The 24,912-nt window shown below is 45.9% G+C and overlaps 1 long non-coding RNA gene across 1 annotated transcript in view; it reads right to left on the reverse strand.

Moving 5' to 3' along the window:
* Positions 1 to 14,859: 14,859 nt before the first annotated feature.
* Positions 14,860 to 24,912, reverse strand: part of LOC137535739 (uncharacterized) — a 40,131-nt gene continuing 30,078 nt past the window's right edge. Inside the window, exon 3 of the long non-coding RNA XR_011024468.1 lies at positions 14,860 to 15,009. This is a non-coding gene — a long non-coding RNA (uncharacterized lncRNA). The remainder of the gene's footprint in view (positions 15,010 to 24,912) is intronic.

A 24,912-nucleotide genomic window follows, 5' to 3' on the forward strand; every position in this document is an offset into this window, starting at 1 on the left:
TATGTGCTCACTTTGCATTTTACAAGAAGCCTGGACTGTGGTCCTATAGGGTACATGTTTACATCCCCCACCTAAAACCGTAATTCTTTCTTTTATTCCCAATAATAATGTATATGTATGAACACAAGTATAAATATACATAGGAAGCCCAGAAACAAGGTACATTCTGTATATTAATGTGACGTAGTGTTAGCCAGGATTTGTCAGAATTAATTCTCTGAAGCAGGAGGCATAAAATCTATGATAATTTTGTTCTCCGTTCTGGGGTGTAAACAACCAAGCATGACTTCCTTGTTTGTTTATGCAAACATATCATGCCAAGTCCAAAATAATGGAAACAGACATGAAAATGCTTGGTCTCTATAAATAGTAAATCGAAGAATTGCTTCCCTTGTGTCTGTAGTCTGTGTGGATTCTTTCAGAATCGCCAGAGTTTAACCTGTGACTGTTTTAAGACTTGAATAGTTTCCAAAAACAACACGACTTTTTAAATCAGCAAAAGTGGCAAACGGGAGATTGAAGAAAACTCTGTGTTAAAGAGGCGCCATAGTGACATAAAGTAGAATGCAGTAAATTATTCAGGATACCCACTTTTATGGTAATTTTCCTGGTTTCAGCATTGGAAACACTTTCTATGGCTATATATTGCTGTACATTGACTGTAGCCCTGCTCTCCCAGCGATCAGGGCCAGATTTGTACTTTTTATTGCCCAAGGCCCACTGTCACCAGCCGAAATTCCTGTCATGTGACTTGCCGGTACATGCCGGTGAGTCACGTGCAAGAGACGCCGGCTGGAGAGAGAGAGGTACACAGCGGCTGACAAGAGGGGAGAGGATGAAGCTTCGGCGCCGCAGCTTGGCGAGGTGAGTGACTCTGCAACTCCGTTCGCATTGTTTTGCATTGCAATGCCAAGTCTGTAGCAGAGAAAGCAGGGCGGCTGTGGACTGGCCGGGTTTGGATGCTGGCAGCCAGCACCTATTAACCACCTGAGTGCCAGCTGCCCCCTCTCTCCAGGTGCCCTGGGCAATGGCCTATGTGGCTTAGCTCTTCATTTAACTCTGCATTTGTTGACTGAAGAAGCCCCCATAGACCTGCAACATTGAGGAAGGGAGGGAAGGTTGGAAGCCCTGCCTGCAGATCTTTACTGGGGGGCCTGGTAGGTTATAGTTACACACCTGAGGCTCATCAGGGTCAGGACAATACGGTGGAGTAGTGGTTAGTGCTTTCACCTTGTAGCACTGGGTCCCCGGCTCAAATCCCAGCCAGGGCACTATCTACAAGTTGTTTGTATGTTCTCCCCGTGTCTGCGTAGATTTCCTCCAGGCACTCTGGTTCCCTCCCACATCCAGGGCCAGGTTTGTACTCTTTACCGCCCAAGGCCAATGTCACCAGCCACCCCCTTTCAGTATGGGTAGTGAGATGACCCCCCCCCCCCCTTTCCTCCAGTATAGGCAGCAAGATGCGCAAGATGATCCCTCCCTCACTTCACTAAATAATAGGTAGCCTGGTCTACCCCCCTCCCCCCCCTCCTTCTCCAGTATAGGTAGCCAGATGACTCCACACTGCAGCAGCCATCAGTGTCACTCACCTCTTCACTTGTCACCAGCTTCCTCTTCCTCTTCCCCTCCGTCTCCATCAGCTGCTGCTTTACTCCATCAACGTCACATGATAGGAATCAAGTGACTCACTTATAACATGCCAGTGAATCACAAGAGAGAGATGCCGGTTGTAGGGACAGATGCACAACGGCGGCTGATGGAGACGGAGGGGAAGCTTCTAGTACTGGTAAACAGTGGAGATGTAAGTGACTGATGGCTGCTATTCCACTTCCTCTGCTTGCAACTCTGCAATGCTGCCTGAGTGAGTAACCTCCCGCCACAATGCCAACATGTACAGAGAGCAGGGCGGCTGCTACCCAGGTGGCTGGCAGGAGAGTACCGCGGTCAGGCGCTTGCCTGATCTCCCTGCTCTGCCACATTTGCAAGCTTGCAAATGCTGCACCAGTTTAGCCTGCTGCCCAAGCGCCCTTGCACCTGTGCTGCCCTAAACCATAGCCTAGGTAGGCCTTGGCTTAAATCTGGCCCTGCCCACATCCCAAAAAAACATACAGATAAGTTAATTAGCTTCCCTCTAATTTGGCCCTACACTATGATACATACACTACATGATGCATACATACACATATGACTATGGTAGGGGTTAGATTGTGAGCTCCTCTGAGGGACAGTTAAGTGACAAGACAATATACTCTAATAACAATATAAATCTAATAATCCGAGTATTTTCTGTAAAAGGCATACAGTATGTCCAGTTGAGGGTTGGTGAAGATTTATAGAGCGACATGCAACGTTTTTAAAGTATTTTTCAGACTCTGATTCCAGCACTATTATGAACAAACCATATTTCTTTACTTTCTGTTTCTCTCCTGTTACATAAGTAAAATGAAATTATTCACTTTAGAAAAATAATAAGCATTTGCAAGCAAGCCAATCTATATTTCATTTAGCAAACAATATGTGGTTTGTTTTTTTCTTGATCTGGTCAAAAAATCTTGTTTATGAAAAAAAAATGGCATAAAGCTCTGGAGCATAGAATATATTTACGGTAACTAAGATTGGACGTGCTTGAAAGTTGATCAGTGTAAGTGTATGGAATGCGCTGGCCTTCAAGATGACATTTTATTCCACTTATGTTGCAACATTTTCAATTGTCTCTGCTAATTCAGAGAGGTTTCCAACTCCCATCTGCATCCCCCCTGTGAAATCTCTGATCAAACAGTTATCAGAGCCGGTGGAAGCCCAGGTCTGTGCGAGGCAGAGCACATCTCTCTCACTCTCATATATCCTCACTGGGGGCTCGCAAATCACTTTATGTTGTAGTATGTCTGGTCCACACTCGCAATCCTGCACAAGATATAATCGCATATCCTGCATAATAAATTGCACTAAGAGTACATACAGTTCCTCTCAGGGAGGGTAAGTACCAAACGTCACGACAGGCAGCTTTGATGATTTTTATTGTGAGGTAAGGAACTAACACAGTAAAGACACAATTTTGCCAAATACTTAATTGAAGTACAATTACATTGTATATCTACCTGTCATTGTTGTATTATTTTTCTCTAAAGAGAATGATTGACCCACATAATCACCTCTCTCTGGTCTTTACCACATTGAAGATCTGAACCCACTCATGCTTCTTGACATAGGGGCCTGTTTAACATCCCTGGTGGTTCATTTCAGTCTGGATTTATGGGCCTAAAATCAGAACATATTTTCTTCAAGAATTTTAGGCCTCCAATTCTTAACTATTGTCCGCCGGCGGGGATCGAGCGGGGAATCTATCCGGCAGGTCATCGGACCTGTTGGATATTATCAATCGAGCCATCAGGCTCGATTGATATGCCTACACAGTTAGCCGTGTATGCCCAGCATTAGGCAGCAGGCAGAGTGTAGTCAAAATCAGGCAGAGGTCGTGCAGGTGGCAGGCAGAGAGTAGTCAAGATCAGGCAGAGGTCGGTGCAGGTGGCAGGCAGAGAGTAATCAAAATCCAGGCAGAGGTCGGTGCAGTCTGCAGGCAGAGATTAGTCAAAATCCAGGCAGATGTTGGTACAGGTGGCAGACAGAGAGTAGTCAAAATCCAGGCAAAAAAAAAAAAATCGGTAACAGTAACGCTATGTACCCATGTCGCAATTTTACCAATGATTTTGCTGACAACCAACGATTTTTTGAGAGCTGAACGGCCGTTTCTGCGCTATTGCGACGTGGGTACAGGTGCACGACCACGTGAATGTCGCACCGCAATAACAACCGTCCCATCGGATTGCTAAGATCCCCACCGACTCCCACACAAAGTACCGTGATCACTTGAAGTCTCGTTTGCTCCCGATGTGTAATGTCACTTGACGACGTCATGCATACCCGCCGGCAGGAAGAGGTGTCACTGACGACCGTCGTAAAGGGAGCGTTGCAGGACCCGTTGGGTGGTGAGTATGGAGAATAAGGCAGATCAGCAGAAGCACTTAGCTCAGAAGCAGTTGAGAACCAAATGGCTATATTGTTAACATCCTGTGCTCTCAAACGAGCTTATCTGCAATCTCTATCATGGCAGTCATGTGACACAGAGGAGAAATCTAATTACAACCTGTGATAAGACACATGAGGAGGAATTAGACAGGCTAAACTCTACATACATTACATACTGGGTGCATTTTATTTATGTTATTCTTCTGTCCTGTGCAAGAGATCAGTTCCAGGGGGCAATTAGACAGGCTGAACGCTACATACATACCGTGTGCATTTCTCTATGTTTTTCTTATGTCCTGTGCCAGGTCTGCCGCTGTTTCTGGTTCAAAAGTGGGTTCATGCTTCCATCTGCTGAAAAGCTTTATGGAGATGAAGATTTCATTTTTCAGCACGACCTGGTACCTGCTCACAGTGCCAAAACCACTGGTAAATGGTTTACTGACCATGGTATTACTGTGCTCAATTGGCCTGCCAACTCTCCTGACCTGAACCCCATAGAGAATCTGTGGGATATTGTGAATAGAGAGTTGAGAGACGCAAGACCCAATACTCTGGATGAGCTTAAGGCCGCTATTCAAGCATCCCGGGCCTCCATAACACCGGAGCAGTGCCACAGGCTGATTGCCTCCATGCCACGCCGCATTGAAGCAGTCATTTCAGCAAAAGGATTCCCAACCAAGTATTGAGTGCATAACTGAACATAATTATTTGAAGGTTGACTTTTTTGTTTTAAAAACACTTTTCTTTTATTGGCCGGATGAAATATGCTAATTTTATGAGATAGGAATTTTGGGTTTTCATGAGCTGTATGCCAAAATCATCAATATTAAAACAATAAAAGGCTACTTCAGTTGTGTGTATTTGAATCTAAAATATATGAAAGTCTAATGTTTATCAAAACATTACAGAAAATAATGAACTTTATCAAAATATGCTAATTTTTTTAGAAGATCCTGTATGCTTCAAAGCATTTAGAGAGGTCACAGATGCTATCTTCACACCTTCCCCTGGATAAATAATGGGCAGCTAGAAGGGGAGGGGAGGACATGGCTGTTCCTATAGATATTAGAAACCAGGTAAAAAAGTGGCGCATGGTTCCCTTTAAAAGTATGCACTGAAATGTGAACTTATAGCTTGTATTTTTATCACAGCTTCATGAAATGAAACTCTTAAAAATAAACATGCAATAAGGCAAATCACTATTTCTGCTTCATATCTAGCTTTGACATCTTGTACATGGTTATGAGGATCTGAAAAAGTTGAAATCAGCAGTAATCGCAGGCCTTTCCCACTTAAGGGGTTGGCCTTCAGTTCACCCTCAACAACCAATTATTGCCATTTCTTTTGGTGAATGGGTTGGATATTGCCAAGGTGTCTCACTGGTTAGCCAGGTTACGTATGCCATGTGAACATAGGCAGCCAATGAGGAGAGATGGTAGCCAGAGGAGCAATATTCCTGCTTATTATAGCAGCATTTTTCTAAATCCATCTAGCAAAAAAGATTTTGATCAATGGTAAACAGGCCAATGTCTCTTTTTGAGACTTGCTGAGAAGAGCAGCAATGTGGGTCGATGTGTAAAGCAGCTCTTTTTATTAATAGACCATTTAGTGAGTGATTTCTACACCTAAACTGCATCTAAAGAATGTGCACAAATGCTTTCAATGATGTATAAAATGCATGTAAAGTCTTAAACATTTTAACAGGTAAAGGTGTGATATTGTTTAAAGAGACACTGAAGTGAAAAAAAAATATGATATAATGATTTGTATGTGTAGTACAGCTAAGAAATAAAACATTTGGAGCAGAGACATAAGTCTAATATTGTTTCCAGTACAGGAAGAGTTAAGAAACTCCAGTTATCTATGCAAAAGAAGCACTGAGCTCCACCACTTTCAAAGTCGCAGAGAGCTCTGTCTTCTGAAGCTTATTGTCTCAAGTGTCTGTCAATGTATTTTCTTTCTCCCTGCAGAGAAGGGTTCAAAAGTTCACTAGCCTGCTCTGTAAAATCATTTAGAATGCTGAGTAACAGGGCCAGATTTACATCACTGGAGCCTATAGGCACAGATGTCCTGTCACCCTAGACATCGCCCTTCATAGATCTACAAACACTTTTCGCTGCAAGTGTGCTGGCTGTCCCAGATGTCACTTCTCCCTTACTTCCCTTGCCCGTAATAGGTAGCTACAGGTGCCACTTAGCCAGAGATACCCTCAGTATTAGGTAGCTAGAGGTGCCAGCGACTATAGGGAGATCTCATCAGTGGAATGCTGAGAGCAGAGTGAGTAACCCCTCATTTACACTCTGCTCAAGACTCTGCATAGGGGAGGAGGGAGGGATGCACTTTGGGAGGGGAGTGAGCCGTCTTTTCATCCTCAGGCGCCTGAAGGCAAGTGCCTACAGTGCCTTATGGTAATTCCAGCCCTGCTGAGTAATGTAGAAACTGCAAATATTAGAGAATGATGCAATGTTATAAAAAAAAACTGTATAACTGAAAAAAAAATATGAGAATATTTTCTTTGCTACTAACGTTCTAGTAATTATCCGTACTACACAACCAATTCATTATATGATATTTTTTTTTCACTTCAGTGTTTCTTTAATGGCCCATACTCACGGGCTGCAAAAGTGGCCTGTCGCCAGCACACGTGAGCGTGTGGGCGACAGGCCGGCGACAGCTCCTCGCCAGGTCCCTCCGCGTACACACGCGGAAGAGAGACCAGCGGTGTGACGGAAGCTGTCGCCGACGTTCCTCCTTCCCCCGCCGGAAGCTCCGTATACCTCAATGGAGGTTGCTGTCGCTAGTCCGCGTACTCACGCCTGGTGACATCAGCGACGGGCGACAGTTCGGGGTGCGCGCCCGTGCGACGGCGCATACTCACGGGCGACAATTGTAGCCCGTGAGTATGGGCCATTAGGCTTAAGGTAGTCATTACCACTATAGCACCAATGAAGAGCTAATCGGCACCTAAAGCAGGGCGCTAGGTGGGCTTTCTTGCCCGGGGCACAGATGCTGCCACAGCTTTTGCACCGTCCTTGCTACACGACTGCTTGCAATTTTTCAGAAAAGTGCCAAAAATTTTTTTTTTAAATGCATATTATAAAATAATATGCTTCCTGTTATCAATAACCTAGGTGGGCACCCTATAGCAGATTAAACATAAACATAATAAAAAATGATACACATAATCCAAATGAATACACCCATGATAAAAGGCACTTGAATGCAGGACCAAGCAACCATAGCAGGTAATGTATGTTCCCTCCCCCTTGCTGCCCAGTGTCCTGTCCCTTTCACATAATTCCATACCTGGCCTAGGCTGTGACTCACATTGAGAGGAGGTGATGGGGACACTTGGGGGCCCCTATGGACCCTGGGGTAATTGCCCTCCTTGCCTGTATAGTAGCGCCGGCCCTGCTCTCACCTCAATGGCAGAAAAAGGGTATTTAAATGGTTTATTTCTCAGGTTTTTTTATATTTTGAGCATCTGGTATTTAGCTTTAAAGAAAACATGTACTAGGAAACGAATGTGCTTCTTAAAAAATAAAAATCAAGTTGCTTTGCTGTGAAGTAGATCTATTTTCTGAATCTCTGACACAGAATGAATGTGTCAGTAATATACAATTCATTTTGTAATATGATATTATGAAATATATTTCTGCCATCTCAGCTTGCAGCATACTGTGTTTGTCTTAAAGTGGCGTTGGTACACGCAAATAGCTATATTTTCAAGCATTAAGGGCTGGAACCCACTAGATTTTGAGGGTTTAGGGAGCGCTTTAAATTGCTAGCGCTTTTCCTAAACGCTCTGCCAATGTAAATAAATGTAACAAATTCCACAGTAGCGATAGCAAAATCGCAATCGCAGGACATGCAACATTTTGGGGGCGTTTGCGCTTCAATCTAAAGTATTGAAGTGCTGGCAAATCACTCATGAAACGCTACACATAGCGATTTGAGTGCGATTGCAAACTGTAAATAAAATTATGATGCATTGAAAGGACCAATCAGAATTAAAATCGCAAATTGCTACACAATCGCTAGCAAAAAGCTTACACTTTTTAAAATCGCTCCCAAAAGCGCCCGTAAAATGCTACTGAAATTGCTTACAAAACGCTAAATAAAAACCGTAGCGATTGCACTAGCGATTTCGCGATTTGTAGTGGAATCCAGGCCTTAATCTGTATCTTTAATAGTCCAGTAATGGTCCTGCAGGTGTAAAATTAGCAGAACAGAGCAGGCTGTATTGCTAATGTGGACAGTCATCACCTGCACTAATAAAAAAAAAATCTGACTTACCCGATAATCATTTTGCTGAATATGCATGTGGCTGACTATGCGAATAAAACCACAAATATGAAATCATGTACTGTATAAAAACTGAACTGAGAGAATTGCTTTTTTTTTTTGCTTTTTTTAGCAACAATAGTTTAGTTCTTCAAGCACAGGTTTACTTTAAATTATTTTCATTATACGCAGGTTAAAAAAAATTCTCAGCAGACACGATTTGTAGACTATAAACTATAAAATGCATCTTACATTGCTGAATAATGGATTTCAATATAAAAGATATTCTAATTAGAAATATGCATATGGGTGTTGTGCAGTGTTATACAGCATAATTCATATAATTCAATAAATAGGCTCTTTTTTTTTAAACACTATTACATGCATGTATGGAGGGGGCACAGAGATCACATACACAACCCACTTGTTCCTGCCTGTCCACTATAATCTGTTTTGTTTGGTGTCTGGAGTTTATTACACTCCTTGTATATGACATGAATGCTGCAAGCACAGCCTCAGTTAGCCAGGCATGTCATTGCCATACATAATGCATATACATATTTTTAATTCTCAGCAAGTTCATGCTTAATATGCTTCCTGATCACCTAATATACCTCCCAGTTCTTTTATATTCCTCCATCCTTTGCCTACCTCCCTATTCTGTCCATCTCACTTCTCCCACCCCCTTCAGACATCCAGCACTGTCAAGCCAAACACATGATAAATTGCCTTGTCAACAGTATTCATTCAGGGACCAATTAATTCCACAGAAATGAACTAGGGGCCATCAGTTGTTGAAAAACTCCTAGTGCAGGGAGCAGAGCCTTCTATGTGAGATCGCGGACGAGAGAGGGAAGGAGAGAGAGAAGCACGGGAAGAATAAGAGGCCTTGGAAGTTAGTTTGACAGAAATTGGTCATTTAATGCTTAAGTGCACTGCAGACAGCCCCTGTCATAGCGGCCAGCGTGCTAAAACTCCCACAGAGGTTTATTTATTAATTATAGGGAGCTGTAAGGGGCCGTTTTACTGTCTCAGCCCAGACTCATCAACTTTACTTCTTGTCACAAACAGATCATGTGGCACGCAAGATGAAAAACAGTACAGGACAACAAATGTGACCCTATGGAGAACTCTCTAAGAAACATCAAACTGCAATGGACAGGGCCGGTCCTGGACTTTCTGCTGCCTGAGGCAAAGATCGTAAAGGCGCCCCCCCCCTCCCAATATTTCTACAAAACATGAGCGGCGGACGGCGGCAGCCAGCCAGCCTTATCATCATTATCGACACGTGACTGACCGTGACAATCAGCCGCAGCCAGGGCAGCAGAGCGGGCGGCAGCCGCCGCCATCAAATCAGCAGGCTTAGGCACTAGGCAGCGTCACCAGCATGCAGCCTTGGAGGAGACAGGCGAGGCCGCAGAGCTCAGAGTCATCGGACTCGGAGGCCGGCGGCAACAGTGCAGTTTCTAGGCTAAAATGCACCCAGGGCGAGGGTGTAAAAATTGCGCCCCCCCCCCCCGGTATAGGTAACCAGCTATAGGTCCCCCCAGAGTATAGGTGGCCAGGCATGGGTGAGCCAGTAAAGTTGCCCCCAGTATAGGTTAGCCAGGTAGTTGCCTCCAGTATAGGTAGCCAGTATAGTTGCCCCCAGTATGTTAGATAGGCAGGCACCCCCCCCCCCCCGGTATAAGTTAGATAAGTAGGTGCCCCCAGTACAGGTTAGCTAGGTAGGTGCCTCCAATATAGGTAGCCAGTATAGTTGCCCCCAGCATAGGTTAGATAGGTAGGTACCCCCAGTATAGGTTAGTTAGGTAGGTGCCCCCAGTATAGGTAGCCAGTATAGTTGCCACCTGTATAGGCTAGCTAGGTAGGTAGGTGCCCCCAATACAGGTTAGATAAGTGCCCCCAGTATAGGTTAGATAGGTAGCTTCCCCCCAGTATAGGTTAGATTAGGTCGCTGCCCTTCAGTATAGGTTAGATTAGGTAGGTGCCCCCAGTACAGGTTAGATTAGGTAGGTGCCCCCAGTATAGATTAGATAGGTAGCTGCCCCCAGCATAGGTTAGACAGGTAGCTGCCCCCCAGCATAGGTTAGATAGGTAGCTGCCCCCCAGCATAGGTTAGATAGGTAGCTGCCCCCCAGTACAGGTTAGATTAGGTAGGTGCCCCCCAGTATAGGATAGATAGGTAGCTGCCCCCAGTACAGGTTAGATTAGGTAGGTGCCCCCCAGTATAGGATAGATAGGTAGCTGCCCCCAGTATAGGTTAGATAGGTAGCTGCCCCCCAGTATAGGTTAGATAGGTAGCTGCCCCCCAGTACAGGTTAGATTAGGTAGGTGCCCCCCAGTATAGGATAGATAGGTAGCTGCCCCCAGTACAGGTTAGATTAGGTAGGTGCCCCCCAGTATAGGATAGATAGGTAGCTGCCCCCAGTATAGGTTAGATAGGTAGCTGCCCCCCAGTGTAGGTTAGATAGGTAGCTGCCCCCCAGTGTAGGTTAGATAGGTAGCTGCCCCCCAGTATAGGATAGATAGGTAGCTGCCCCCCAGTATAGGTTAGATAGGTAGCTGCCCCCCAGTATAGGTTAGATAGGTAGCTGCCCCCCAGTATAGGTTAGATAGGTAGCTGCCCCCCAGTATAGGTTAGATAGGTAGCTGCCCCCCAGTATAGGTTAGATAGGTAGCTGCCCCCCAGTATAGGTTAGATAGGTAGCTGGCCCCCAGTATAGGTTAGATTAGGTAGGTGCCCCCCAGTATAGGATAGATAGGTAGCTGCCCCTAGTACAGGTTAGATTAGGTAGGTGCCCCCCAGTATAGGATAGATAGGTAGCTGCCCCCAAAACAGGTTAGATTAGGTAGGTGCCCCCCAGTATAGGATAGATAGGTAGCTGCCCCCCAGTATAGGTTAGATAGGTAGCTGCCCCCCAGTATAGGATAGATAGGTAGCTGGCCCCCAGTATAGGTTAGATTAGGTAGGTGCCCCCCAGTATAGGATAGATAGGTAGCTGCCCCCCAGTATAGGTTAGATTAGGTAGGTGCCCCCCAGTATAGGATAGATAGGTAGCTGCCCCCCCAGTATAGGTTAGATAGGTAGCTGCCCCCCAGTATAGGATAGATAGGTAGCTGGCCCCCAGTATAGGTTAGATTAGGTAGGTGCCCCCCAGTATAGGATAGATAGGTAGCTGCCCCAGTACAGGTTAGATTAGATAGGTGCCCCCCAGTATAGGATAGATAGGTAGCTGCCCCCAAAACAGGTTAGATTAGGTAGGTGCCCCCCAGTATAGGATAGATAGGTAGCTTGCCCAGGTAGGTGCCACCTCATAATGGCGGAGGGGGGAGCCGGAGCCGCGGTGAGGGCAGCCCGACCTCTCCCTCCCTCTCCCCGGGCCGCCCTCCATGCTCCCCCCTCGGACTTTAGGCAGCAGAGTTAGCGCGCAGGGAAGCGCTGCTGTACACAGTCACAGCCTGTTACTCACCTCCCTGGATCCGATCGCCGCTCCCGCCCTGCTGGTCTCCTCTCTGCCTAGCCGGCTGATACACACGCGGCTGCTTCCTGTGTAAACAGGAAGCAGCCGCGTGTGTAATGTATCAGCGGCTACATTGCAGAGAGGAGACCAGCAGGGCTGGGAGCGGCGATCGGATCCAGGGAGGTGAGTAACAGGCTGTGACTGTGTACAGCAGCGCTTCCCTGCGCGCTAACTCTGCTGCCTAAAGTCCGAGGGGGGAGCATGGAGGGCGGCCCGGGGAGAGGGAGGGAGAGGTCGGGCTGCCCTCACCGCGGCTCTGGCTCCCCCCCCCCCGCTCAGTCACAGCCATTCATCTGGTGCCGCCCCTCCACTTCCTGCCGCCTGAGGAACCCGCCTCACCCCGCCTCATGGGCGGGCCGGCCCTGGCAATGGAATATGCAACACAAGACTGAGAGGTGTACTAGTTTTTATACGGGCGCTCTCACTGTGGCTAATCATTTTCATCATACCCTTTGTAACAAATAAACTTTATGGGGAAGAAAATAATCATCGCTATATATATATATATACATATATATATATATATATATATAGAGAGAGAGAGAGAGAGAGAGAGAGAGAGAGAGAGAGAGAGAGAGAGAGAGAGAGAGAGAGTGCTCGATCACACCCACTTTAAAGCATAGGTACAAGTCATGCTGCCCATTGGGGATCGTGACCTGTCCCTGAGGTAACATGACAGGGTCAAGGCTGTACAGACATGCTGCTAGCCTGTAGGCTAGCAATATTTTTTGTAGCTATGGGGTGCAGAGTGCTGATGGAATGGCGTATGCATAGCTGGCCTTTGATACGAGCGACCGGAGCGGTCGCTCAGGGTGCCAGCTTCCAAGTGGGCGCCTATAGCTGGTTGCCTATACTGAGGGCTCCAACACCTGACTTCCTATACTGGGGACACCTATAGCTGGCTACCTATACTGAGGGAGGGCACCTACTCCTGGCTACCTATACTGGAGGCACCTACGCCTGGCTACCTATGGGGGGGATGGAGACCTTCAACTGACTTCCTATACTGGAGGCACCTATGCTTGGCAACCTATATTGAAGGCACCTATACATGAGATCCTATACTGGGGGCACCTATACCTGGCTACCTACCTATACTGAGTCTGAGGGCATTTTGGAGGGGGGGGGCACTGCAGCTATAATGCGTGGTGCAAATTGTCGGTGCTGTGCTGTCATTCTAAATGGGGGAGGAGGCGGCTAACTGTCCCACTGATTGTTTTTATTAATATTCCTGAAAGGTTATAGCCTTCATTTTTAAGTGTGTTCATGATAATGCACTCTTTCCATCCATTCGTGGTTATTATTAGTATTGTTATATTATACATATGTGATGTATTACAGAGATCTGAGCATTTGGCGTGATGTGTCACGACATCAAAAAGGTTGGGAACCACTGTTCTAGGAGATATCTCAGGAGAAAAGGTAAGTTGCATATGGGCCTGTGTGTGTGAGCGTGTGCGTGTATATGCACGTGGGAAAAGAATGAAGGGGGTGGGGGGGCACAAAAATCAGGTAGGGCGAAACCTAAGGCCGGCCCTGGGCGTATGAATGACATCATGTAGTGGCTGGGGTGAGTGGGTAGAACAATACTTTCAAGATCGCTGGCTAAAGGGTTGGAAGGCATCAGAGGCTGCTGTACATCATTACAGCACTCACTTTCAAACCTCATTTTTGTCACACAAACTACTTCCTGCTATCTCCAGCTAGAAACCATTTCCCATATTCTTTTCTTCCTTGGGTCATGTGAGAGCTCCTCATTTTCACCCATTCTTTGGCAATGAATCACCTTCAGTGTTTGTGTTATATTGTTCACGGAAGTATTTTATAAAATTAATAAAAAGTTACTGTATTTTTCGGACTATAAGACGCTCCTGACCATAAGACCCACCTAGGCTTAGAGGACAAAAACCAGGGGAAAAATATATATACTGAACCTGGTGCATCCGTGGTGAAAGTTGTGGATTATGCCCCCTTTGTACTTCATGCCCCCTTGTACCTCTTTTGTGTCTCACTGTGCCCTCTGTCCCCCTTGTGTCCTCCAGTGTCCCCCTTGTGTCCTCCTGTGTCCTCAATGTGTCTTCCTCTATGTACCTTTGTGCACTTCTGTCTTCCTCTGCATGGGCACAGTACAGGGAGTCCCAGATATTGCGGCGGGTTGGAGGTTCATATTGGCAGGCGTTCACAAGTCAGGAACTCCGAAATCTGTAAGGAAACAAAGTGCCCCTATGGGGTATTTACCTTGGGAGGGGGATGCCTCTGAATCCTAATGAGGCTTTCCCCACCCTCCTGTGTAGCCCCTGATCCAGTGCTAGTTACCCCCGAAAATCGGGCAACTAGCTTGTCGGCAGATGCGTGCAGGCGCAGCAGCGTCTGCAGCACCGTGGTGATATTTTGGGATCCACCACAGACGCAGTACCATCTTCCCCCTCAGGCTCTGGCGGAAATAGCCGAGCCTAACTGGCTCCACTCTACTAAGCAGGCTCAAGGCATCTGAGCACTAGAGAGGACCCGATCGGGCTCAGCTATTAACACCGGCCCGGAGCGCGTGGGGAAGATGGTGCTGTGCCTGCGTTGCATCGCAAAGGTAAATATTGCCATAGCGTTGGATCCGTGCTGCACAGGAGGAAGGGGGAAGCCTCATTAGGATCCAGAGGGTTCCCCCTCCCGAGATAAGTACCACCCAGGGGCTCTTTTTTTTTTCTTACAGGTTCTCTTTCAGTTATTCTAAGTCTGCATGCTTGTTCTAACTTGCTGCAGGTCTGTAAATTTTTTGTTCCCTTTAGAATAAGATCCTGATGTTGGTGTCACCGTGTTTCAGCAAATGTATGCTGACATTGCATGTATTTGCATCTCCGAACACTGTGACTGTGGATAACTTGGGATCTCTGATCCTGGCAGGAAACAGGAAACTGTAGTTAATCCTTTGTATTATGACTCTGTAGTTTCCAGCAGGAGATGCCAAATATTGTATTCTTGTTGCTTTATGAGAGGTTAAAAAGAAAGCTTTAATAATTGATGCTGCTTTTTTATTGCTATAGCAGGCTAAGGTAAGCATGAGATGGCTGAGGGAGTCAGCTGGAAAGCGCCTTGTCTGCCACTTGTCACCTTCTCCCAGTTACCTGATATGTGATAGCCTGAGAGGTGGCACACACACACCAGCCTCTGCTCCAGGCTCCTGAAAGGAAACACACAATGCTGTTTATACAACCTTTGCTAAATGAGTAGAGAACTATTTAATCAATCATCCTATTGTGGGTATCTTAATAAAGTTTTAAGACAAAGTCTCTTAACTGAACCTGTTAAGTTTAGCTGGTTAAGGGCCCTTTTGCACCAAGTGCGTACCAATCCGAGCAGTTCGGAAGCGATTTTTAAAAATGCAAGATATCCCTCTGCAACATAGAAATCGTATTTCACACCAGAACATTTCGATTTGAATTAAAATACAAACAGCAGCAATGGATTAAGATGAAATGGAGCTCTAGGCAAGACAGCAGTTTTTACCCACCGCTGATGGTTAATTTTTAGTAAGATTTGGTGGGGGCTAGCAACCAGGCCACTAAACTCTCTCTAGGCCCTAGGCAACTGCCTAGGATTGCCATGTGGATGATACAGCTCTGGCAAACAGTGCCTGATTTTTTGGGGGCATTTCAGCCTGTATGCAATTGGAGAAAAAATTGGCAAACACATAAAAACTGCAAACTAGTGCGTAGGAATATATGTTCCTTGGCAGTTTGAGAGGTTACACTTGGTACATTTAGTAGCTGATGACGTGGCAGCTGCATTCACTAAATTTGATGTTTATATTGACAATACTGTCTACTCTATTGAAACACATGAATAGTGTACTTGTAGTTTTACATTCACAGGAAGGCTTTAAGACTTGTACAAACATCAGATTACTGTTGCTCAGTCTAATCTGTTATGATGAGACCAGTTGACTTCACAACAGGGTAATGTCTATATACTGTACAGGCATTCCCAGTCCTCTGCGGCAGACCTTATTCTGAAGCATAGGAATAAAGAGGAACTTCAGCCTAAACAAACGTGTGCATGAAAAAAGGGCGCCGTGAAAAAGGGCCCGAGTTGATAACGAAATGGCGCCGGTAATTAACGAAATCTGATAACAATAAACATAGTTGTCAAGCTTTGTTAACGATAAATACCGTTGTAAAAACAGACGAGAAATAATAACGAAAAGATATTAACGTTATTTATCATTACATAATTCAACAACACAGCTTAACCCAACCGTACCCTCACACAGAATCCTCCCCTGGTGGTGCCTAAAACTAACCACTCCCCTAGTGGCGCCTAACCCTAACCACTAGAGATCTCCCGAACCTCAGATTTTTGGTTCGCGAACCACGATTGTGAACTTCCGCGAAAGTTTGATTCGCGCGAACTTTCGCAAACTGCAAAAGACTTCAATAGGGAGGCGAACTTTGAAAACTAGAAACACTTATGCTGGCCACAAAAAAGATGTTTCAAGGGGTCTAACATCTGAGTTTTTGCATGGATGAGTGGGATAGACGCCAAAAGTCCCGGGGAAAAATCTGGATTTGACGCAAAGCAGAGTTTTAAGGGCAGAAATCACATTGAATGCTAAATTGCAGGCCTAAAGTGCTTTAAAACATCTTGCATGTGTATACATCAATCAGGGAGTGTAATTAGAGTACTGCTTCACACTGACACACCAAACTCACTGTGTAACGCACCGCAAACAGCTGTTTGCGTAGTGACGGCCGTGCTGGACTGGTGCGCACCATGGCCAGAGTGCAGGCCGTGTCGGTTTCTCAAGCCCAGTGCTTTAAAACATCTTGCATGCGTATACATCAATCAGGGAGTGTAATTAAAGTACTGCTTCACACTGACACCCCAAACTCACTGTGTAACGCACCGCAAACAGCTGTTTGTGTTGTGACGGCCATGCTGGACTGGTGTGCACCATAGAGTGCAGGCCGTGGCGGTTTTCAAGCCCATATGGTCGGCGGGCTGTGCTAGCTCAATGATAGAACAACAGTGACTGTCAGGTAGGTATATGCATTGATGGGTATTATAATGTGCACCTGTCACACACAGACAGGTACCGGTCAGGCACAGTGACACTGCGTGCGCTCACGTAGGTAGGTGGGTGCACTGACTTAAGTGAACAACAGGTAGTAGGTATATGCAGTGATGGGTATTACAATGTGCACCTGTCACACACAGACAGGTACCAGACAGACACAGTGACACTGCGTGTTCTCATGTAGGTAGGTGGGTGCACTGACTGAAGTGAACAATAGGTAGGTATATGCAGTGGGGGGTATTACAATGCGCACCTGTCACACATAGACAGGTACCGGACAGGCACAGTGACACTGCGTGCGCTCACGTTGGTAGTTGGGTGCACTGACTGAAGTGAACAACAGGTAGGTAGCAATAAGAATCAGCAAGGAGCAAGCTAAGAAGCCTACAAGAGCCTAACTAAGCTTTCCCTATGAGAGTCTGCAGCAGCTTTCCCTTCTCTAATTAATGCAGGCACACGAGTGAGTCCAATGCCTCATGCTGCCTGCCTTTTATAAGGGGAGAGTGGCTCCAGGAGGGAGTGTAGCCTGATTGGCTACAATGTGCCTGCTGACTGTGATGTAGAGGGTTAAAGTTGACCCTAATGATGTAGTATAGGAGGCAAATCGAACCGCCATAAAGTTCGCGTTCGATCGCGAATGCGAACCACCGATGTTCGCCGGCGACCCGTTTCGCCGGCGAACCGTTCGGGCCATCTCTATTAAGCACCCCCCCGAGTGGTGCCTAACCCTAACCACCCCCCTGGTGGTGCCTAACCCTAACCCCCCCCCCCCCCCCCCCCCGGTGTTTCCTAAATTCTAACCGCCGCCCGGGTGGTGCCTAACCCTAACCACTCCCCCTGGTGGTGCCTAACCCTTACCACTCCCTCTGCAGAAACACCCTCTTACACATAAAAACAATAATATATTTGATAACGTAAAATTTGTAAATACAAACAAATAAATATGACAAAAACGATAATGTTGCAAGCTTCTAAAACAACATACTTCAAAAACTATAATGTTCTAATGTTGTTAACGATATTTATCATGGCGCCCTTTTTTCTGCTTTTTTGCTGTATTAACGATAATTGCATTAAAGTCTATGGCGGAGCCCTTTTTTTCCTGCTACCAAACAAACATACTGTCATTAAGTTACATTAGTTATGTTAATTAAAATAGATAGGTAATACAATCTCTTACCCACCCTGTTTTAAAAGAACAGGCAAATGGTTTGTGATTTCATGGGGGCAGCCATTTTTTTGGTTGAAAGGAGGTGACAGGGAGCATGAGACACACTTCCAACTGTCCTGTGTCCTGATCACCCCTCTCAGCTGCGCGCTAGGCTTCAAATCTCAAATTCAAAATTAAAAAATTTGCGCCAAAACAGCAGAACAAGAACAATAACATCAGAAATTCCATCATGCTTTGCACAGCATCAGGGGGAAAATGCCCGGGCAGATTTCTTTGATGGGGCAGAGCTTAGCTTCTAAAAATGCAGCTAAAAAGGGATCCGTTGAAAAGGGCGCCTGAGCTGCCTGTATGAAAAGGGTGCCTCCATGGACATCAATGTTATTTCTGCAAATATCGGCTACAAGGTGGTGAAAAGGGTGCCCGAGTTTTGATATAGGCTACAAGCGGGTGCCACTTGGTAATCCATATTTTATTTAGCTACTTTCAGCTACAGTAGGGCACCCCTTTGTAGCCCATATTTTTTTCGGCTACACGGTTTTCGGCTACAGTACAGAGCCCATTTGTAGCCCATATTTTTACGGCTACAAGGTTTTTGGCTACAGTAGGGGGAAACAGTAAATTCGGGCGCCTGAGGCTAGTGGACAAATCGGGCGCCGCCATTCACTCCTATAATAAATATCGTTTAATGGGCGCCCGATAGGAAAAAAGGGCGCCGGAGAAAAATAACGTTTTAAAAGCGGCGCCCGGAGACTTAATGTTTTATTACTGCTTCTCATGATTACACATTATTTAATGATTTATACATTTTTAAATATTATTTTTAAACGAAAAACAGTACAATTTTTTTAAAACATTATTTTTAAACGAAAAACAGTACATTTTTTTTTTTTTACCATTATTTTTAAACGAAAAAACCAACAGGGGGGTCTTAGGTTTAGGCACCAACAGGGGGGTCTTAGGTTTAGGCACCAACAGGGGGGTCTTAGGTTTAGGCACCAACAGGGGGTCTTAGGTTTAGGCACCAAAAGGGGGGTCTTAGGTTTAGGCACCAACAGGGGGGTCTTAGGTTTAGGCACCAACAGGGGGTCTTAGGTTTAGGCACCAACAGGGGGGTCTTAGGTTTAGGCACCAACAGGGGGGTCTTAGGTTTAGGCACTAACAGGGGGGTCTTAGGTTTAGGCACCAACAAGGGGGTCTTAGGTTTAGGCACTAACAGGGGGGTCTAGGGGTTAGGGGTAGGTACAGGGAGGGTTACTTAGGCACCAACAGGGGGGGTCTTAGGTTTAGGCATCAACAGGGGGGTCTAGGGGTTAGGGGTAGGTACAGGGAGGGTTACTTAGTAATTTTTTTTTTTAAACGTTATTATACGTTTCACTATTTAAACGAAAGATTAACGTTTTTACAATTGCCGATTTAATGCACAATATTTAATGATTTATAACTTTAAAAAACATTAATTTTAAACGAAATACAGTACAATACATTTTTAAACGTTATACATGCTTATCGTTAAAAACCCGGCGCCCTTTTTTCCCAGCGCCCCTTTTTAACGTACGCACAGTAGGGCACCTCTTTGTAGCCCATATTTTTTTCGGCTACAAGGTTTTCGGCTACAGTAGGGCGCCCCTTTGTAGCCCATATTTTTTCGGCTACAAGGTTTTCGGCTACAGTAGGGAACCCCTTTGTAGCTCATATTTGTTATTCGGCTACAAGGTTTTTGGCTACAAGATTTTTGATTCTGCTACAAAAGGGCACTCTTTTATAGCCAAGATTTTTGATTCGGGGAGCAGGGGGGTTAGGATTAGGCAACAAAAGCGGGGGGGAGGGGTCTTAGGGTTAGGCACCACTAGGGGGGTTTAGGGTTAGGCACCACCAGGGGGGACATAGGGTTAGGCACCACCTGGGGAGTCTTAGGATTATGCACCACCAGGAGAGTCTTAGGGTTAGGCACCACCTGGGGGGTCTTAGGGTTAGGCAGCACCAGGGGAGTATTAGGGTTAGGCACCACCAGGGGAGTCTTAGGGTTAGGCACTACCAGATAAGTCTTAGGGTTAGGCACCACCTGGGGGGTCTTAGGGTTAGGCACCACCTAGGGGGTCTTAAGGTTAGGCACCACCAGGGGAGTCTTAGGGATAGGCACCACCTGGGGGGTCTTAGGGTTAGGCACCACCAGGGGGGGTTAGGGGTGGGTTCTGTGTGAGAGTAGGGAAAAGTTAGGTCATAGTAATCACCAGGGGCTGTCTTAGGGTTAGGCACCACCAGGGAGGGGTTAGGGTTAGGCACCACCATGGAGGGGTTAGGCACCATCAGGGGAGAGTTCTGTGTGAGAGTAGGGAGAAGTTAGGTCATAGTAATCACTTTTCTCAGCTATATCTAGAGCCCTTTTATAGCCCAACAAATTTTGCCTATAACAGCATCCTTTTTATAAACTAAAACTAGCTTTTTCGGCTACACGGAGCCCTTTGTAGCCAAATTTGGCATACATGGGCTACACCAGGTGGCCTTTGTAGCTGAATTTGACATATATGGGCTACACCAGATGCCCTTTGTAGCCAAATTTGGCAAATATGGGCTACACCAGGTGCCCTTTGTAGCCAAATTTGGAATATATGGGCTACACCAGGCACCCTTTGTAGCCGAAGTTGGTATATGGGCTACACCAGGGGTCCTTTTTGTAGCCGAATTTGGCATATATGGGCTACACCAGGCGCCCTTTTTGTAGCCGAGTTTGGCATATATGGGCTACACCAGGCGCCCTTTTTGTAGCCGAATTTGGCATATATGGCCTACACCAGGCGCCCTTTTTTCCAGGCGCCCTTTTCAAATAGACGCGCTAAAAATGAGGCTTGGGTAAGAAAAACAAAGTTCTGATGCTGTGAAACTGTTAAAGAAACACCAAGCATTTCAGTGCTGCTAAGTAGATTTTTAGTCTTGAGGATCTAAGCTACATAGGTACCTTGTGCTGAGGTCTTGGGTCTATGATTAGGTCCTTAACTTCTAACATACTCCTCAACTAATTACACTCGATGAGGCTTTAAGCCTGTGAAGTCTGAACTTCACAGGCTCAATGCCCATTACCTTAAAGAGAATCTGTAAGAAAAAAAGGTGCCCCGATGGGGTACTTATCTTGGGAGGGGGACGCTTCTGGTTCCTAAGGAGGCTTCCCCATCCTCCGTCCCTCTTTTCCAGTGATGTCAGCTGCCGAAAATCTTCTGGGCTCCAGGAACATAACAAGTTGTTGTTGGCACTTTGTTTGCACCTACGCAGTAAAGCGTATCAGATCGGGCTCAGATACTTCCACATGAGCCTGAATGAAAGCCACCACTGCGCCACAAGACTCTCACAGGACTATTATGATACTCGAGCCCCGGCAGATTTTGGCAGCTGACAGCACAGGAACAGAGGCAGGGAGGAGGACGGGGGAAGCCTTATTAGGATCCAGAGGCCTTCCCCTCCTGAGGTAAGTACTCCCCGGGGCTCTTTTTTTCTTACATATTTCTGTGTATATTACATTGTTGTCATATCTGGCTGAAAATATTAACTACATACCTGAGGAAGTTGGCATTCAACTTGAATTTTTCTAGTGCTAAAACAGCTAGGTTTAGCTTCCCATGTGGTTTCCTTTAAAGAGGTACATTTCTGCATGTACAATGTTTCTTTAAAGATTTTTTTAAATTTGTTTTTTTTTTTTTTTTTTTGGGAACTACCTAATTTAGTCCCTTAGCTTAAAGAGAATCTGAACTCTAATGCTGGGTATACACATGCCGCTGATGGCTCGATTGATAACAGGTCCGATGACCTGCTGGATAGATTCCTCGCTCGATCCCCGCGGGTGGACATTAACGGGGAATAGAGCAGCTAATAAGGAGCGCCGGTGGGGACGAACGGGGATCGATTTGCGCGCACGCCGTGTATGCCCAGCATAAAATTCTTACAATAAAAAGCATACCATTCTATTCATTATGTTCTGCTGGGCCCCTCTGTGATGTTTCTGCCACACCCTGCTGCAATCCTGGCTTGTAATTGCCAGTTTTATGCAGTGTTTACAAACAAAAGACATAGCAAGTGATAAGCTGAGAGTAGCTCCGTGTGTGAGTCATACAGAGTGTGCAAGGGGCCTGGAGAGGGTGTGTATAGCTTCTAGCCAATCACAAGCAGCACAGCACATTCCAGCCTGACTGCTTGAGCCCGACAGACCCGACAGAGGAGAGGAGATTAGATCATATAAAAGAGATAATACAGCCGCTGTGCAAATAGGAAAGGCTGCAGTAATCCAGAGCACATTAGAACAGGCATAGGAACTTATAGGATAGAAGAAATAAGGCTCAAAATTTTGTTACAGAGTCTCTTAAAAGCAGTGGTCTTCAAACTAAGGCCCGTGGGCCGAATGTGGCCCCCCGAGGCTTTTGCACTGGCCCCCAAACACAAAATGTATAACTTAGATGTGGCCCACTGCACCTTTAAATATCGGCAGCCCGCATATAGAATAGTAGTGTTGGCACCACCCATCCACATACTGTAGAAGCCAGAAAGCAGTAATTCACTCCAACGTCACGAAAGGAAGCCGGTTATGGCACAAGAAACAACCCCTTGATAAGGTGGAACCTGAATGGGATCGACAACACACTCCAAGACGTCGCAAACCAATTCTGAAGGATCCAATACAGAGAATTAAACATCAGGAATCAACTTGTAGAATACCAGTCCCAACTTCTAAGACTTTGGAAGATGATCATCGAAGAGAAGGAGAGAAGCTAGAGAAAGGAGATATGGAAGGAGAGGAAACCCAATTGAATGAAGAACTAAAAATCTTCAGCACCCCTCTAGCCACCCAGCCCAGGGATAGGGCATCCCACACTCCAGGATCCCCCACCTCCTCACCAATCGCCAGGGAACTTTTGGAACTCAGTACCCACGAGGACAACATATCAGGAGACATTGAGGCTCCCAAAAACACCAGCGAATGAGAAGAACGAAGAGTCGTACCGGAGAGACGTCTGATACCAGAGGAAACACAGAATAAGTATAAGGGCCCTAAAACCTCCAGACTGCCGAGAAGAATTCAAGTGGAGAAGAATATGCAAGGAAAGCACATCACTGACTTCTTTAGTCCTAGCCAAGAACCCATAAGTAGCTCTGAGTCATACTCCACAGGGGGCACCTCCTCTTCGTCTTTTTTAGAGCTGCCCACAGTAATGGGCGAGACGCCACCCCTGAAACCAAGGATGATGGACCCATTGAGCCTCCTTGCCCCGTTGATCATCTCCTCGCCACTAAGGGCACAGAAGAGAGCGGCCCAAAGTCCAGGAAGAGAGGTAGACGAGGCGGCAAAAAAGGGCAAACAGAAAAAGATCGGTCTAAGGGTAGAAGAGGTAACAAGAGCCCAATAAAAAAACATCCTTAATCTTTCTATCTACAAACTGAGTCCCACAGAAGAAGGGGTCCTCTCGAAGGGACTCTCGTTTTGCCCCTCGAAACCATCCAATCTGTATGAACTATTCGTGGATCACAACAGCTTTGAACGTAAACTAACCCTCAAGAGATACTTCTGCAACAAACTACTACAGAAACAGATATCAACTAGAGATAGAACAATGAGTCCCATAATAACAAACTCCGAGGAACATTCAGTGACCGTATTTGAGGATCAGGAGGAATTGGCTGTAGAGAGGTACCGTATTTTTCGGACCATAAGACGCACCGGACCATAAGACGCACCTAGTTTTTTGGGAGGAAAATGAAGAAAAAAAAGATTCTGTACCAAATGGTGTCCTAAAATATTTTATGCAGCATAGAACCGCAATAACACCCATATTCACTCAGGTGCTCTCATACCCCCAAAACCTATCAGGTGCTTTCATTACTCCCAACATATTCCATCAGGTGCTCTCATTATCCCCCTATATTCCATCAGGTGCTCTCATCCCCCTATATTCCATCAGGTGCTCTCATAGGACAGTGTCCCAAAAACAGTACCCATTAGTCATGCAGAGACTCTGCAATTTAGCAATCTAAGGTACAACACATACTGTAATCACTGCCACCCAAAGCCATTAAAGATTTTAGAACTGCTCCATCATACCATATATTTGCCCATGATGCAGAGACTCTATGTTATTCAGCAATAACTTGTATTGTCGTGCAGTGTAAAACACTCCAGCCTCGTCTCTTACCAGGCTAAAAGCTGTCAGCAAAGTTCAGTGTTGCATAAAGGTGTGTGGATACCCATCATGCAGAGAGAGTATCTCTGCATGATTTATGGTTATCCACACATCATATGCAACACTGAACTTTGCTGACAGCTTTTAGCCTGGTGAGAGAAGAGGCTGGAGTGTTTTACACTGCACGACAATACAAGTTATTGCTGAATAACATAAAGTCTCTGCATGATGGGCATATATATACGATAGAGCAGCTCTGAAATCTTTAATGGCTTTGGGTGGCAGTGATTACAGTATACAACAGTATACATTGTTTGTGAGGCTTACAGTACTGCATACAATTTACAGTAAAGGTAGTACATTTTTACAAGCAAGCATTACAATAATATTAGCAGCTCATACCATACCTCAATGACAAGCTGCTGCGAACTAACAAAAGCGCTGTGTGACAATGGGGTGTGCGGTATTTTACCCATCAATCATGCAGGGCAAAGTGCTGGGGGGAGATCTTCTACTTACACCCAACCATCAAGCGGCATCCAGCAGAGGGCGGAGTGCTGGGCGGAGATCCAACGTACTTTTGGCCAGACATCCAGCGGTGGGCGGAGTTTCGGCGGCAATCACACGAGCACACGAGGTGGACACGTGGGCGGACTACCGGACATCCCAGCAGACGGC

Source organism: Hyperolius riggenbachi, chromosome 10 (genome assembly GCF_040937935.1).
Source record: "Hyperolius riggenbachi isolate aHypRig1 chromosome 10, aHypRig1.pri, whole genome shotgun sequence".
In the NCBI taxonomy this organism is placed as follows: domain Eukaryota; kingdom Metazoa; phylum Chordata; class Amphibia; order Anura; family Hyperoliidae; genus Hyperolius; species Hyperolius riggenbachi.